The sequence below is a fragment of the Rhea americana genome, unplaced genomic scaffold (assembly GCF_003343005.1).
Source record: "Rhea americana isolate MKP2758 unplaced genomic scaffold, rheAme1 scaffold_8, whole genome shotgun sequence".
Lineage (NCBI taxonomy): Eukaryota > Metazoa > Chordata > Aves > Rheiformes > Rheidae > Rhea > Rhea americana.
In genome coordinates, this window is record NW_028186978.1 from 7,638,289 (window position 1) to 7,656,084 (window position 17,796).

A 17,796-nucleotide genomic window follows, 5' to 3' on the forward strand; every position below is an offset into this window, starting at 1 on the left:
GTCTAAAAAAGTGATGCAGTGACAAATGCATGATAAAAAACTTTGTGGCACTAACCTTTACTGTTTTTATTCAATTTTATCTTTGCAAATGAAAGTATTATCTAAAGTATAGACATRCAAAATTTTATATTTAATCATAGATTAAATATTTAATAAAAATTTTCAAAATATTTTTCAATTTTTAATTATATCACACAGGATTCCCTTATAAGTGCTCACTAGGTTTCTGAGAGAGTAAATGTTATAAAGGTAAAAACTGACAAAGCATTCATATATAAAATATRTAGATGGTTGTTTTAGTTTGAATTATTTAGAGAAATTTCCTAACAAATTGATATTACTTAATGGACTCTTCATAATATTCTGTATGAAAAACAAAACTAATAATCATACATAAGTAGAATAAATAAAACTGTTTACAAATCTTTTACAGAGATTCATTATTCAGATTTTTTTCCAAAATGCTGGCTAGCTGTGTCTGCTTAGTTCCATGTTTTAGCCTAGTTTAAATAAAATACTTAGAAATTGTATGAATTGACATTGTTGATGGTTAGTGCAATACAAAATATGTGTGCAGAGTAACCTTTCCTAGGTTTGACTGRATACAACTCACTGATTTTTATAAGAACCTTGGAGTCATTTTGGTTTCCTTGCTCTATTTTAAAGTAAACTCTCTGGTGTTTGACTAATAAGATATTGGAAGGTATAATGAGTAGTGAAATATTTGGAGTTTTARGACAAGTTATTATACATTATTGTTCACTGTTGCAGTCCAGTAGCTAGTAGAATTTTTCTCCTTGGTGTTCAAAGTACTGCTGTGGAACAGTATAATTTTGTGAGATTTACTTGTTGATCATACACCTACTGAAATATAGYGGCTTCATTAAGCATCTAAGTATGTCAATGACTTATTTGTTTAAAAAAAGGAAGATGAACTTGTAAAGTTACATATTATCTCTGAAGTATCTACATTGCACAGTTAGGACTGAAGTAATTTCATCCCTCGGAAGACATCTTAATTTACAATTGTTGGAGAARGTGGTGTGGTCCATGCAGAGATTTATCCTATTCTAGGATGGGATGAATTATTTCCTAGAGTGGTCTGTTTTATTATCTGCAAAGGAWCCTAGACAAACAACATATGCTAGACGACTGCTTTTAATTTTCTTGTATATATATTTTGACATTATCTTGGATACCTTCCCTTTAAGTCAGTTTATACATAAGTTTACTGTTTAAGATATGTGATGATGATGCTGCGGGAAAAAAGAACAAAATAAATTATATGAAGCTTTTCTTCTTTTTATCTGGTGTCACTCTGCTGCATAGTCAAAGAAGTTAAGGAAACACTGAAGTGCTGTTAAGAGTCTAACAACTGCTTTCACTGTGACTGTGCTGAAACTTCAAAATGAAAAAAAGGAGCCTAAACTGAAACCTGTACTCCTCATTACCTGTGAAAAATGTGTATGTTGCAACATAAAACAGAATAATGTCAACATTCTATCAGCTGTTCTCTGTGAGAGAAGAACATAGCACGGTTTGATGCATGTTCCATGTTTGTTTAACGCATTTCTCTTTCTTGGTACAATTTGTCCTGTATTAGAACTGGTGGTGATGCTTGCTATTCTGTTGCCTTCTGGGAGTGGGTAGGTGTTTTGACGTTAGAGAATGATGAAAATACTAAGCTTTACCTTCTGCATCCTCTGGGAACTCAAATGTTGCAGCACCATGAAATGAAGCTGCCAAGAATCCAGATTTATGAAACCTGTTGTAATGTATAGAGCAGATAACCTAATATTTTAGTATGTTGTGTTTGTAAACTGATCTCTGTGTCCTTGTACTTAAAACGAAGACAATAACTAAAAAAGTGCAATACTTACTTGCTTATTTGTTCAGAGCTATCTTGATTCTGTAAAAAGATCTAACTATTTACCTTTTAGAAACATAAGCATAGAAACAGGATATTCTGGAAGTTCTTTTTCCTGGTAATAAATAAAAACATAAAATTCTCTGAAAGTGGAAAGTAAATGCAGAATAATTTACCCCAGCAGATTCACTCCAGTACCTGGCAGTGTGAGAGAGAGAGAGAGAGAGAGAGAGAGAGAGAAGGGCCTTGTAACATATGCTGGCAAGTAGAGGCAAGGAAGATTTGGCTCTCCACAATATCCCTGCTGGCTGCTTCCATTCTGATATATGAAAGTTGCCTCTACTTGGGAACTCTTGTCTGATCTCAGGTCTAGTGCAAGCCCTTCAGAAAAGTAGGTCCTTAGCAGATAAGGATTTAAAGCCAAAACTGTTCACTCAGATTCTATCCAGTTTTTGTAGAAACATATCTTCACATCAGAAAAGCAAGTGTACGGAGCCTCTGGAAAGGTATTTCTTGTAACAAAGATACCAATAAACTCAGCATGAGTTTCTTCTGCTTCATGAAAGACATCCTTCAGTATAGAATGTGTGGTACTAATTCTTCTGAATATAGGCATGATACTGTAAGATGCAATAGTATATTCTTAATACTAACTGTAGTTAGTTGTATTTATAGTGTTTCTTTTTACTTAGCAGTGAGGCTTACACATTACAGAGTAACAGAATGGTTGAGGTTGGAAGTGACCTCTGGAGATCAGCTAGTCCAACCCCCCTGCTCAACCAGGGTCACCTAGAGCATGTTGCCTGGATGTAGATAGCGTCCAGGTGGGTTTTGAATATCTCCGGACAAGGAGACTCCACAATCTCTCTGGGCAACCTGTCCCAGTGCTCTGTCACTCTCACAGGAAAGAAATTCCTGCTCATATTCAGCTGGAACTTCCTGTGGTTCAATTTGTGCCTGTTGCCTATTGTCCTGTTGCTTGGCACCACTGAAGAGAGTCTGGCCCCATCCTCTCGACTCTCCCTTAAAGTATCTGTAGAYATTGATAAGATTCCCTCTCAGTCTTCTCCAGGCTGAACAGTCTCAGCTCTTGCAGCCTTTCCTCATAACAGAAATGCTCCAGTTGCCTAATCATCTTCRTAGCCCTACTCTGGTAGTTCCATTTCTCTCTTGTACTGGGGAGCCCAGAACTGGACACAGCCCTCCACTTAATGCAGCCCAGGATACCATTGGCCTTCTTGGCTGCAAGGTCACATTGCTGGCTCATGGTCAACTTGTTGTCAGCCCCTAACTTGTAGTGGTGCATGGAGTTATTCCTCCCTAGATGCAGGACCCTGCAATTGCCCTTGTTGAACTTGAGCTTCTTCTTCGCCCAGCTCTCCAGCCTGTCCAGGTCTCTCTGAATGGCAGCACAGCCTTCACTGGGAGGAGTGGCAGTATCAGCCACTCCTCCCAGTTTGGTATCATCAGCAAACTTCTGGAGGAGGCACTCTGTCCCTTCATTCAGTTCATTGATGAATAAATTGAACAAGATGGGACCCAGGATTGACCCCTGGGGGACACTGCTAGAGGCAGGCCTCCAACTAGACTCTGTGCCACTGATGACAACCCTCTGAACTCTGCTTTTCATCCGGTTCTCAGTCCACCTCACTGTCCACTCATCTAACCCACGCTTGCTGAGCTTGTCTAGGAGGACAAGCTGATGTCTTCCTAGGAAGACAGCGTCGAAAGCCTTGCTGATGTCAAGGTAAAGAACATCCACTGCTCTCCCCTCATCTACCCAGCCAGTCAGTCCATCATAGAAGGCTATCAGGTGGTTAAGCAGGATTTCCCCTTGGTGAATCCATGCTGACTACTCCTGATCATCTTGTTTTCCTCCATGTGCAGGACATCCAGGATGAGCTATTCCATCAGTTTTCCAGAGATGGAAACTCTCCTTATCTTTCCTAGTTTAAAGCCCTCCTTACCAGGCTAGCAACCTGTTGGCAAAGACACACATGTCTCACTTATAAGTGCATCTCTATACCCATATACAGACAGTAGTAAAACCATAACAAGATAGGATATGCTTTAGCATCAGCTATTTAATGTAAATACTTAGGGTTAAGAAAAATATGGTTGCCAAATCGTACTAAGTTGGATTTGATTGTTGTTGTCAGCTGTACTCACTACATTTTTTGCATATAGTGAACTCTGAAATTTACCATCCTTCCTGAAATAACAGACATAGAAAAGGAGTAGCAAAAGCATTTTCTGCGCACGTTAACAAGGTACGCAAAAGCAATACTAGTAGAAATAGTTTCACTGAAAGAAATTTGAAATTAGAGATAGCAGGGGACTTTCTAGATGAGTTTTGAAAAGCTGATCCATGCTGGGGGAGTGCTGAATAGAGGAGGGATGATAATATGAGAGGAGGAAAAATTTCAGACTGATGTAGAAAAGAAAGAGGGAGAAATTAGATAGATTTTGGTGGGCACTCTTTTCCATATGGTCCAGTGCAGCAAAAGTGTGATTGCCTGCTGACTTTAGGTATGCTACTAGAAACACTAAGTAGTAGTGGTGTTTGAGAACTGATAGGCATCAGCACAAGTTTCAGCAAGTGAGTCTCAGATCTCACTAAGGCCAGTGACATTAAGGGATTTTAAAACTGCCTGTGGCATTTTCAGATCAATCCATCAGTTTGTAGGTAGCAATGTAAAGAATGCTCAGCACGCACAATACCTGTGAGATAGTTCCAGCTAGTGACAGCTCTGCTGGTGCATTCTGAGCAAGCCACAAGCAATGCAAAAGTCCTATGAGGTGAGAATTACAATAAATGAATCTCTGTTCCTAAGAGCTTTTACCATGCTTTAAGGATGAAGAAAAACCAATGTGCTGTTTGAACAAGGAATAATACATTATAAAATCATGTCCATGAAAAATAGCCCTGCATATAGATCATGCTAACTTACTACAGCATTCATCTCTCAATAACTTTTTTTTTGTTGTTGTTGTTTTTTCATGGAATTTAATGGAAGAACAAAACTATAAATCTAACATGCCTATTTTCTTCACTGTGGCAAAGTTTTTTGTTAATTGTGCAGAGAAAAAGAACAACATTGCAGGACAAGTTTAAATTATTCCCTATAGAATATGATCYATCACTGAAATCTCTCCTGTCTGTGATAATCTTACGATACTATCTCATGAATTATGATATTTTCTTATGAATCACCTTATGATAATGTGCTGTGGAAGAATATCATAAGACAGACAGTAGTGTATTTCCTAATGTAAAACCTGAAGTATTTCCTTTCACAAGTCCTGTGTTTAAACAAGTATTCACAACTGTAAAAATGTTTTTTGAAATCTTATTAGTCATACTTAGCAAACCTGTGGTTAATGAGATCTTCTAAATCAAGTCTTACTGCTCATTTTCCACCAGTGGCTTGTAATGCTACTGAAACTGCAATGCTCAAGTTGGCAGAAATCAAGCTACAGAAAAATAGTATTTTGCTCTGTGTACTGCATTAGATTATTTACTTCCCCTTGTGTCAATATCTATGCAAACAGTCCAGCCAGACTAAAAGCAAGAAGAAGCATTTAGATGTAAGCAGAATAGTGTCAGATGATCTCTTTGGTTTGATAGTTCCTGAACAAACAATTTGAAGAAACATCAGAAGGTAACATTGAACAGATCATCGCTAAAACTGATGAGGGAAAAAATGTACCTTATAGGAAGAGGCACTAGTGCTAAATTGCACCTGTTTAACTGGCATAAAACTCAGATGGGGTCAAGAGAAGGATGGATTAGTAGTCCAGAAAATGATTAATGGAAAAGCATATTTATGCTGTGCTAATTAATCAATATTTTTATTTCCTTACTGATTTTTCACTTAAGCTTTGGGGCATATGTTAAAGAGCCCTACAGCTGCATGGATACCTGCATGCATGTAAGTCTGCTTGTGTTTTACTGAAATCCTGTGTGCTTAAATGCTTGAAGTGATGTTTAAAAGTATTTTCCTTTTCATGTTGTGTGTGTCTCACTATCCATCAAATTCTATTTTTTAATATTATATTATTAGCATCTGTAAGTTAAAATTCTGGACAATCCTATCATGTTTTTTAGATGTTTCACTCTATTTCCTTTTCTGTTCTCTACAGCTTGTTCAAATTCAATTCAATGCTGATTTGGTGAAAAAGACTTCTTCGTGACCAAGGTGCAAGGATTCACACAACTTTATTCTTAAAATTCATCTTCCATTTGATCATGTGTCCAATAAATAGCTCCAGATGAATTCCAGAGTGACTGCTAAAGCAAGAGATCTACTCTAAATGGAAAGTATTAATGAGCAAAGACTGTCTTAGGTACTAGACCATAAATTTCTCCTCCAGTTTTTCACAGTTTGCAATACACTGTAACCATATCCAGTTTGATTGTTACCCTCAATTTCAAAGTAAATTGCATCTTATGCTGTTACATGAACACAGCTGTTATGACAGCTCAGCATGTAGTTTTTCATAGCAGAGCAGAAAATGAAAGGTAAAAATTAGAAGGAAGTTACAGAAGTAAAGAAGTTACATTGAAATTTAAATCTTTTATCAAATGTAATTCTTTCCATAATCTTTTATATTAATCATTCTCCTATAAACCATGTTTTTGAAAAACATAGAATTTAGTTCCACAAAATAATAATAAWAAAAAATCTACTAAGTTGCTGCTGGTATCCATTGGGAATTCTTTAACGGTTCAGTAAAAACTGACAGATGTGTTTTAAGGCTTTACAATGGTTAATTACAATCATATTTTTCTACTGGTACATTTTATTTTTGTTCTTTTATTAGGATAAGCTGTTTTTGAATAACAAGTATTTGCATTAAATAAGCAAAAGTTTTTTTCTATTTACTATAAATTTCTGCTTGTCTAGAAATTTGCATAAAAATAGTCTACATTCTGATACACAGTGCATATACATTTAAATATGTATGTGTATATGTATTTAATGCTGCCACAGAGTGCCAGTCCAGGGAAACCAAGAAAAAAAATATTTGAAGGATTTACATTAGGACTGTAGCAGGTGTTCCAGTCTGACTCTCTCTTCTCCAAGACAAAAAATGAAACAAAATTGAAAAACTGAATGATGATGTCTAAATCTGACCAAGTAATAATCTGAAAAAAGTCAGAGTAATCTAGAAGTTGCAAGAGTAAAATCAGTTTGTGCTTACGCCAGAGCCTTCCTACTAAAAGTTGCTGTTTTAGTCAGAAACATCTCATGCAGCCATTTTCAAGTGAATGTCTGGAGCTGTGGCATCACCCATTACCGCCTGCTGTGGGGGGGTGGGCAGAGCTGGAAAGGAACTTGGATTCCATAAACAATTTGGGCAAAAGCATCRCTTCGTAGATAACCAGCTCATAACTTCTCTTTGAAAAGGCATCGTTTGAGACTTAAGCAGTTGCAGGGTTTTCACCTTGGGCTTGGGCACCAAAATGAATTATTTTCAAAATCCATGGCATCAAATACATACCCACTTCAATTTTTTTATAGCCACTTTTACCCAGATACTGTATATTTAACATATGGAACCATCCACTTCTATACGCAGGCAAGTGTATGTATGCGAATGTGCTCCATACAGCAAGAACTGTTCTAACTCTTGATTCTGATTATGTTGAATCTAGTGATTTGTCAAACCAGAATGACACAGCACTGAGATGAAAAATAGCAGTGATCACAAACAAGCCATAGCTACATTGCATCAGAGATCTGTTAAGGAACAGCTAGTGCAAAAAATATGATATAATAATAGTTAGCATTTACTGATATATTGTCCTTTCCCTTTTCAAAACACTTTGCAAACATTAGCTAATTACTTAATACGTATAACTCATCATTATAAACCATTTCAGGAGCTTAATATGTAATTTTCTAATGGCTGTTACTATAATGTCCCTCTGAGAGGCACTCCATAAGGTTAATGTTTAGTGTGGAGACAGCCTTAGCCCAGTCTTCTAGATCAGTTTAATTACTCTTGTATATATTTAAGATATATCATTTATTAATCCTTTTATATAGACATCTGTTTGAAGCATGTGTTTTTATACACTTTTACTTTCTGGAGAAATTTCTAGAGAAAGATATGCTTTTTATATATTTTCTTTTTATTTTCTAGAGAATTTCTTTTGCATTCTGTGTTGTGTAAAAAGCCTGTAAGAGGGCAAGCTCAGCAATGGGCAGGGATGTAGGGGTGCCTCAGAGTCACTTTCTGTGATTCTTTTCAGAATTATCTGGTGTAAATCAGAAATGAGAAAATACCTGATTGCAATGTTGTTGCTTTCTTTCTGATAGCTTCTTGAAATGCTTTTTAGAAGCTTATTTCTTTCAGTTTATTATGAAATAGCAAGTTGCTTGGCAGTAGTTTCCCAAATTTGGGAAAGATTGAGTCTTTGCCTTCAGACTGGTTGCACTAAGAATTTATATTTGATTTAAGAATTCTCTACTTCTCTACTAAGATTCTCTAAAATCTCTACTTTTAACACTCCTAGCAGAAAAAGATAATACAAATATATATCTTTCTTTAGCTTGTGTCTAGGGATTAAATTAATATAGCTCACTTACCCTTTAACATGCTGTATAGTAATAGTAGACTGAAGCTGACAGCTGGGACATGACAGCATCTTGTTTATCAGTCTTTTGTGGGTGTTTGATTATGGTTGGGAGAGAGGCTGGCATATTTTGCCAGATTTAAGCCTCTTGTTGAATAAAAAAGAGAAAACTGTGTAGAATGCATAAGTTCAAATGGCTGCTGCTCGAATGTAAAGAATTTCCATTTCAAGATTTCATAAGACAAAAAAAGTACAAAGATACCCAGAGTTATGTCTACTTCATTTTTATTAATCGTGCCCAAGCAGGGGCTTTAATTCAGCACAACACTTGGCTGGAGAGGTTGGATCTGTACTTACTCTTTCAGTCTGAGCCAGTCTTTTCCATAATCTCCTCCCAGTGCCTTAGCTTTCCGGCATCAGGAATGAATTACTTTGCTCCAGAACAGAACCAAAATGAGAGCTGCCATGTGGGCAGCATGAATGGTTAGGTATAGAGGGGACCTAACATGGTAATCTCCTGATACCTTCAGCTGTGCTAAGTCCTCTTGGAAGAGGATTTTTTCATGTGCACATATTTGTACATGCAATACTTAAGATTCAAAATCTGTAAATGAACTTGAGACGATCATAAGCCTTTGAGCAAGGGTATTAYAGCCTTCTCAAGTACAGAGGTATCAGCTTCAGATAACTTGTGTATAGTTTAAATGTAGCCAAAAACAACTSTCCTAATCCCTTAAGATTCTTTTCACTGGTAATGGCATTGGACTTTTATATTCACCCATATTCTCTAAAAGTTCTATTCTAACTTAAAAGTTGTGAATGAAAGTTAAAGAAATAGTGTTTGTTTCCCTTTGTAATACCTTATTAAAATGATGGTTCAATATGCTTGTGCTGCATTTATAACATTTCTTTTGTTAAATCAATTTAGACAAGCCTGTAATAAGAGATGAAAGAAAATATTAGGGTTAAAAATGTTCTCACTGTACTTTGTAATGGTAAATGGCTAATTGTATTTGGCTCCAGGTTACATATGCAACAACTTCTTAAGTAAGACATTTTAGGATTACTGTGGAATCTAAGGGTGGGTATCTTTGCCAGGCATTTTACTCGTTCTTTCTAACTGAGCAAATGAACCCCAGAATAAATAAAGACAGTTTCTCAGGCAAAAAGAAAACCCTGGGATTATCTGAAGAGACCATTTAGCATTGGTTCTTCAGCCTTTAGTTATCATTGACAGATTGCAGAGTAAAAGTTAAAAGGTGTGATAAATAATTAATTCTTAACAGTTTCTCCAGTGTTTTCTTACTCCTTTATTCTTGAGTAATTTCAGTGATTGTATCTATCAAAAGTCATAGCCCTTGAACAGTGTGAACAACAGCCTATAATCAAAAGTCTGCATTTCAAAACAAATTTTCAAATAATAATTGACTTCTTACATGCTGTAAGGAAAGCATACATTCTCAGTTTTGTAGAAGGTAACCCAGTAAATTTCAGTCCTCTAGAGTAGCTATTGAAATTAATTCAGACACCAAGATGACAACAATAATAACAATATTTTACCTCACCTTTACAGGTCATGACCAAAAATACATGCCACTATTCATGACCATGCCTTATTGTCACCACCATTTATTAACAAGATGCTGTCTTCCAACTTGCCATGGAGAAATAGTTTTGGAATATAGTGCTCATAAGTTTTCTGATAGCACATTTTTAGATAAATATATAAATTAGAGACTATAAGTGTGTTTACAATACATAAAGATCAGAGGAACATCAGAGGAATAGATAAGATCAGAGGAAAAGTGAAATTGGTATAAGCCTAATCTTATTTGTTCAGGAAATAAAATCCATTGAGTTCCTAATGGAGTTCCTTGGAAAACAGAGTTGTTCTACTTTTTTGTTGTTATTTTGTATAATATGGGAGAATGAAGAGGTAGAAAAACTAAAATTACACAGTATTTCTTTGTTTAAAACCAGCTAAATCAAGCTGAGACAAAAATAAAAGCATAACTACTGACTACACCTGCCTACCTTAGAGGACTCTGCTCACTCCTAATCTTGCCATTCTCTCACCATGTGTGATTATGCAGGAAATATATCTTTGTGTTATGGCAGTAGGATTAACCCTTTGCCCCACCTCCCAAATTCTTAGTCTGGACAGTCCCTGCTTGGGAGCTAATTCAGTCTCAATTCTGCCAGTATCAAAGACAAATATTACACTTTGGAAATATGCATTAATTCAATATGACAGTCAATGACATTGAAGATTTAACAGATTATTTAATCAATAGACCCCATCATTTGTTCAGAAACTGCATAAAAGTAATGTTCTATTCATTAATTCTGTATATTTACTGTAATAACATTCATCACAATGTTTCAATTAGCTATTAATGAAAATGTCACAAGTACTAATATAAGATTTGGACTGTAATTCAGCATCGATTAACTGGACCATCATTTTAAAGTGCCAGAAAATGAGAAACATCTTTTGTGAATTATTTTATGAAAAAACCTTAAGAATTAGCAATCGCAAAGTATATGCAAAGTAAGATTAAATTTAAGTAACACTTCTATAAGTATGCTAGAATTACGCTGGTTTAAGATCATACAAACTTAATATTAAGCTATTTTTCAATTAATTTACATATTGAAGAATTTTGGAAAAAAATCCAAACCATGATACCTATTAGCAAAACAACAGATTTAGTACACTGTGACAAGTAGTTACTGAGCAACTCATTCTGTGAATGTTTTAATTATTGCCAAGAATACACTAGAGTATCCAAAAGTATAAGATTAAATAGATGGCATTTTAAAAAATTTGTATAATTACTTAGAAGAAGTAAATATTCCTCTCGTAGATTGCATGTAGGGTAACCCACTATGTAATACATGCACATACAACTCTATACAAAGGTGCCTAAACTTCCTGACCCAGTTAAATTTATAACAAAATATTCACCTCATCAAATGCCATAAATCACTTAACTCCCATCTTAAGGAGACTATGGAGAGACAATTCTAGGAAAAGTTTACAGGTGGAAATGGTTGTGGGAAAGGGCTGGGATGTCCGGGTTTTTTTAGGACCCCATGGTAACTCAGGGACAGTGATCTCAGCAGTTCATGGTGGTTTGTTTCCTCCCATATCTGATATTTAAACTGCCAGTATTATGTGAGCATAATTCTGTTGATTACTGAATGAAATAAGGCTAGCATAGGGTTTTTGGTTGAACTAGATGTCATGTTTGAAGGGAAAATTTTAAAAATTGTATATTTATATATATGACTGATTTTCCTCTATTTTCTGTTATTAAATTAAATTGTGAAAAGAAAGCATAAAAGTGCTACAAAAAAAGTGCACTTCTAGTACAACGAGAAGACCTTCTAGGTTAGAGGGAAGTGTTGTGCATATTTAAAACTAGAATCTTTACTTCATAGAAAAGATAGTGTTGTTTATCTCCAGATTGAACTCTTAAAATATAAAATAAGCTGCCCAAGTTGGAAAAGCATTCTGAGTACACTAGATTGATGTGTGAATGTTTTAAATTAATCTGTGCCTCATGTGAGATCTCCTAACCTTATCTGGCAGTTTTCAGTGACGGAAGTAATTTACTTTTATATATAAAACCTCTCTTCTATTAGTAAGAAGAGGATTGCAAGTGTGTTTATTGTAAGATAACAATACTGCTGAGGGAAAAGAGATATTTAAAGTAGCTCTATCTTGAAATATATCAGGAGTCTGACTGATCTATAATCAACAAGGTTTGGATAAAATACATGTGAAAGTAATAAAACACCCACAGAGAGAAACTTTCTGGGAACATTACAAATTACTTGCTTCTAGAGACATTTGCTTCTCATGATATCCTCCAGATTTCTAAACTGAATATCTATCATTTAAAATTTTTGTATCTGCTGAGAACATGGTGCCCAAAAATCTCAATTCAAAAGCATTATCATCAAAAAAGAATTTGAAAGTCTAAGTACAATTTAACTGTGTAATCCACACTGTATTCTGACTACCTCTGAATATCAGAAAGAAAGCTGAAGTCCAAAAAGATAATAGAGTATTCTGAAGTCTTCAAGATGATCAGGCCAGGATCAGCAACATATAAATCAGGACTATTTATGATTGAGGTGAATTCCAAGGCATGCATGCAATATTGATACATTTATTGAGTTACCAGAGTTTTGATTTATTTATCAATTTTGCAGAAATAACATCGTGTGTCTTGTAGTGCTCCCATACTTGTTTTTTTAATGTTTATTTAAACACAACTGAAAAATATTTTATAGGCTATCATTAATCAAATTTTAATTTGAATACAAAAATATTTTAGAAAAACTCAAAAGTTTTTCTTGAAAGGAGAAAGGGAAGAATTAGTCTCTTGTAACTCATTTAATCTGTTATTTAAGTAATTTGTGCAAMACAATTATAAGAATATTTATTTTTTCCTTCAACTCTAATGGAAAGTGGAGTATTTGAAAATATTTCTCATGTGCTAAGTAGTGATTTGAAGTATTTCCTAAAATAAAGCCTGTGTATATATCTAACTTCCTTGGTGCCAGATATTTTCATTTAGCTTTTCATTTTTCATTTTTCATCAAATCTCCTCCCTCCCTTCCTGTCTCCCTCTCTTTATTAGGAAAGCATAGTACTGGTACTGGTTGAATGTTTTCAGAATTTTGACAAGATAAGATTTTTTCATAAGTAYTGATTGCAAAATTCTTTGTGGAATGTCACTAAAAAATATTTAAAAGATTTGTTAATACAAGTGTGCAGGCAACTGCATAGTTAGTATTACGTAGGCAGCTGAGTGAAGTATTATTGTTACACTCTAAATTCCACTGATACTGCAATTTACATAAAATTTCACTACGATGTATAAAATGGAACTCAAAAATATTCAGGATATGTTAGCTAGTGTCACTCACTTCAAATACCATTTGATTCTCTTAATGGTGCAAATATGGCAGTTTGATTTTGATCATCGCAGGTCAGTAAAATGTCTTTTCATAGGGAAGGTGGAAGGGAATTTAGAGGTTTTTCAAGATGTTATATTGTAATCCCCTTTTCCATTCAAAAWTAGTTTAGCTGTTCTCATTTTTTTTTTCCTCCGGACTGTGTAGATTATTTGTATTGGCATACTGTATGCCTTGAATGTCAGGTATTCACCTGTATTCTCAAGCATAACTTTTAGCTATTTTGAAAAACCTTGGAGATATACAAGAGGTACAGTTCAAACATCAATACATCCTCCTTTGGTTGAATTTTTCAAGGTGCAAGACATTGGAAAGGTGTCTGACTAGGAAAAATGGCTGCAGAATACAGGTATACCATCCCAGCGTAAGGAAATTAATATTTAATAGGTATATGCATCTGTATACATTTTTTATATAGATGTGTATGTATATGCATRTATATATAATAAAATAGACATCAATATGTAATATGTACACATTTCTCTATAAACATTTTATATTTATTTATTATGTTTAATTGATGTATATACATGTATATGTATATCAGAGGCCTTAAGGCAGACACAGCTGCAGAGGGARGATGCAGCTTTGCATGACTGTGGCCACAGGAAATGAGGATCTGTCTTCCCAAGAAAAGGAGTTGCAGGAAGAGGTCAGCAGACTGTGAGGCATCAGAGATGGCAAGACAGAGACTGATCAGTCTCCAAGACCYTGCAGCTTCAAGAGCCTGAACTCCCAAATGTACTGAAGGAGCAACAGATGGAGTCTGTGCTTACGGGATTGGGAAATAGAGCCTACCATGACAGCAAAGGCTAGAAGCTTGTGACTTCTGGCACTGGAAGGAACACTGGGAGGATGGCTGTAGCTTCATTTGCAGATTTGCAACTTCAGAATAGATTCAGAGCCCTACTAGCTTATGAGGGGCTAGGAGTTGTGTACAGAGAAACACCTAAGGTGGCTGAACCTGAGCAATGCAGCAGCACCAAAAGGAAGTGATGAGTGACACTAAGAGGAGACTCCCTGTTGTGAGGACAGAGATCCCCATCTGTTGTCCTGACCCGTCATATAGAGGGGCTTGCTGTGAGCTCAGATCCAGAATGTTGTGGAAATACTGTTAAGGCTTGTCAGRCCCTTAGGCTATTACCCCCTGCTGCGCTTTCACCTGGCACCGATGTTGTTACCAAGGGAGACCTGGATCMTATAAAGCATAACTACCTGGCTCTGAGGTGACAGCAAGGGGCATGGGGACTCAGATGGTGTCTCCTTGATCCTGAAGAAGTGCTGGAGGAATTGTGGATGGATCCTGTGGCTCAACAAGTGGTTTTATGGAACCTTCTTTGAGGATCAAGGACAGCTTGGAAGAGACAGGATCCATCTGACTTAAGTGGAGCAAAAACATCCTTGCCAACCATCTTKCCAAGCTGGTAAGGAGCCCTTAAAATTAGAAATGATGGGGTGGGGGGAAATGAAAATTGACATTCAATGAGGAAGTGGTGGATCAGGTTGGCAAGTGTGCAGGATGATGTGAAGAAGAAGAACCATGGAATCAACAGAACAGGGCTGAACAGGGCCCACTTCAAGTGTACACAGACAAATACAGAAGTGCCGGAGGACAGCATTATGGAGAGAGCTCTCTTTTCTGGGAAATAGGCATGACTGGGTGAATCTCTAAGGTGCCTGTGCACTGATGAAGGCAGCATAGGGAATAAACAGGAGAAATTAGAGGTCTATGTGCAGTTGCAGGGCTGTGACCTCATTAGGGTCACAGAGACATGGTAGGGTAGCTCACATGACTGGAATGCTGCAATGGTGATACAGGTTCTTTAAGAAAGACAGGCTAGGACAGCAATGTGGAGGAGTTGCCCTTGATGTTAAAGAGTGGTAGGAATGCATGAAGATCTGCCTAGGGACGAGTAATGAGCTTTTGGGTCAGATTCAGTGAGAAGATGAAYGTGGACAGTGTTGTGGTAGATGTCTGCTACTGCCTGATTAAGAAAAGGAACTAGATTAGGCTTTCTTCAGACAACTGGAAGAAGCCTTATGTTCAGAGGCCTGATCCCTATGGGAGACTTTAACAACCCTGATGTCTGCTGTGGGGACATTGGAGGTTCCTGGAGTGCATTGATATCTTTGTAACACAGGTGACTGACGAGCCAACAGAGGGCAACACTGTCGTGGACCTCATACTTGCAAACAAGCAAGAACTTTTGGGGGATATGAAAGTTGGGGGCCACCTTAGCTGCAGTGACTGTGACATGGTGGACTTCCAATTCCAAAGAGGGAGCAAAGAGGAGTGATAGATAGATCAAGCGGTTATGCGTCCATTCAGAAGGACCTTGACAAGCTGGGGATGTGCGCCATCAGGTTGARGGAGGTTGATTCTTCCCCTCCACTCAGCATTGGTGAGGCCACACTGGGCATGCTGTGTTCAGTCCTGGGCTTCTCAGTACAAGGATGTACTGGAGTGGGTCCAGTAAAGGGCCACAARGATGATTAAGGGGTTGAATTATGTAATACGAGGAGAGGTAGAGACCTGAGGGTGTTCAACCTGGACAAGAGAAGGCTTGGGGGCGTCTTATTGGTGCGGATAGATACTTGATGGATGTAGTAAAGAAGGCAGAGCCAGATACTTTTCAGTGGTGCCCAGTGAAAGGACAAGAGGCAATGGGCAGTAACTCCAATAMATGAAATTACATTTAAGCATAAAAAAAATATATTTTACTGTGAGGGTGATCAAGCCCTTGAACAAGTTGCCAGAGAAGCTTGGAGATACTTAAAATCTGACTGGACATAGCCCTGCTCTAGGTAACCCTACTTTGAGCAGAGAGGTTGAACCAGGCAATTTCAAGATGTCGCTTCCGTCCTCAACCATTCTGTGATTGTGTAATTCTTATATATAAAAATATATATATATATRTGTACACATACACACGCACACACACACATATAAAAATATATACGTGTGTAATCTGTTGTATGTACACAGATACACCAGTTAAACTTGGATATGTGTAAAACTATACATGTTTTTCCTGTAGTCTTTGTGGATGGACATTTCAAGTGCGTTTATGTAATTATCATGGTTTATGCATGTGAGGCCTGTACTTACAGTTTTCTGTGATTGTCCTGGATAAAAAGGAAAAAACAGATTTATAAAGAGAAAATGTACAATGAATCTGTCTATAAAACACTACACAATATTTTTGYTAGATTTTGGAGGGGATTAGTGAGTTTTATCTGTCAGAGAATCTGTTTTCTGGGTATTGTTTCTAATACAGTTTAAAAGGTATGTGTTGATACAAAAATGAAATGTTCCAAATGCCCCCAAAATGTTTAAATTATTATTTTTGCATAGGATTAATTTGGTGACATTCCATCTATTCTATATTATGTTATTGAACAGTTGGAATATATATATACCTTGTATTTAGGCCCAAATTTAGACATCTGTTCTGTTGACCACTGCTTCATTCGTATTCAATCAAGAGACCAAAACAAATTGGTGTGTGTTGCTGCTGAAAGCGGGACCTTTTAATGTACCTTAATCTCCATTTTTATCTTTCAATATTAAATTTGAGTATAAAGGAATTCTTCTGAAGTCAGAAGAATGTATAAACATACAATTAGCAAAAAATCATTTGAGTTTTAATGTTAAGGTTTTTCAAATAGAAGCAAGAAAAATGTTGTTTATGAGATCATGGCTTAAATACTGTCAGAGTAGAATATCGTGTAAGTACTGAGCAGTCACAGGACATTCTAATCGTTTTGTATTTGACATTAATTTCTGAAAAATATTTCTGCTGGACTGTATATCCAAATCCTGTATGCTTTGAAGTAGGAGTTCTACTGTAATCAAACCTCTCTCAAACCTTTCAGATCTCTGTATTTCATCTCTAATATCAGTTCACCTACCTGCACAAATTTTTGAAGTTGAAGTCAGGACCGTTTTGATTGCAGTAGTACTGTTTTTCTGCACTAGTGTGACACAAATAGTTGGCTCCACCTGGTATTTTTTAAAGGGCAGCTGAGGCACTAAAATTAGCAGTAGAAGCAATGGAGAGAATAACAGTTTTCCCATGTAGATCTCTGCAAGTAGCAGACATGATGTCTGGCAAGGATCATAATCAAGTAGTGCTGAGGACAGCACTACTTTTTTTTTTTTTTTTTTTTTTTTTTTTTTTTTTTTTTTTTTTTTTTTTGCTTGTTGGTTGTTGGCAAAGATCCATACCAGAAAGAACCCTATGAGAGAAAGTGAAGTACCCTGTCAAAATTAAGAGATGGATAAGTGCCAGCACTTGTCTGCTTTTTGAGGATTGAGGGAGCTATTGTGCTGGTGCATAACGACAGATACACGCTA

At 36.4% G+C, this 17,796-nt stretch overlaps 1 long non-coding RNA gene across 1 annotated transcript in view; it reads right to left on the minus strand.

The window, feature by feature from the left end:
* The window catches only part of LOC146585555 (uncharacterized), a 34,411-nt gene extending 16,991 nt beyond the window's left edge, over nucleotides 1-17,420 (minus strand). The window contains exon 1 of the long non-coding RNA XR_014897996.1: nucleotides 17,352-17,420. This is a non-coding gene — a long non-coding RNA (uncharacterized LOC146585555). The remainder of the gene's footprint in view (nucleotides 1-17,351) is intronic.
* Between the last annotated feature and the right edge of the window lie 376 nt (nucleotides 17,421-17,796).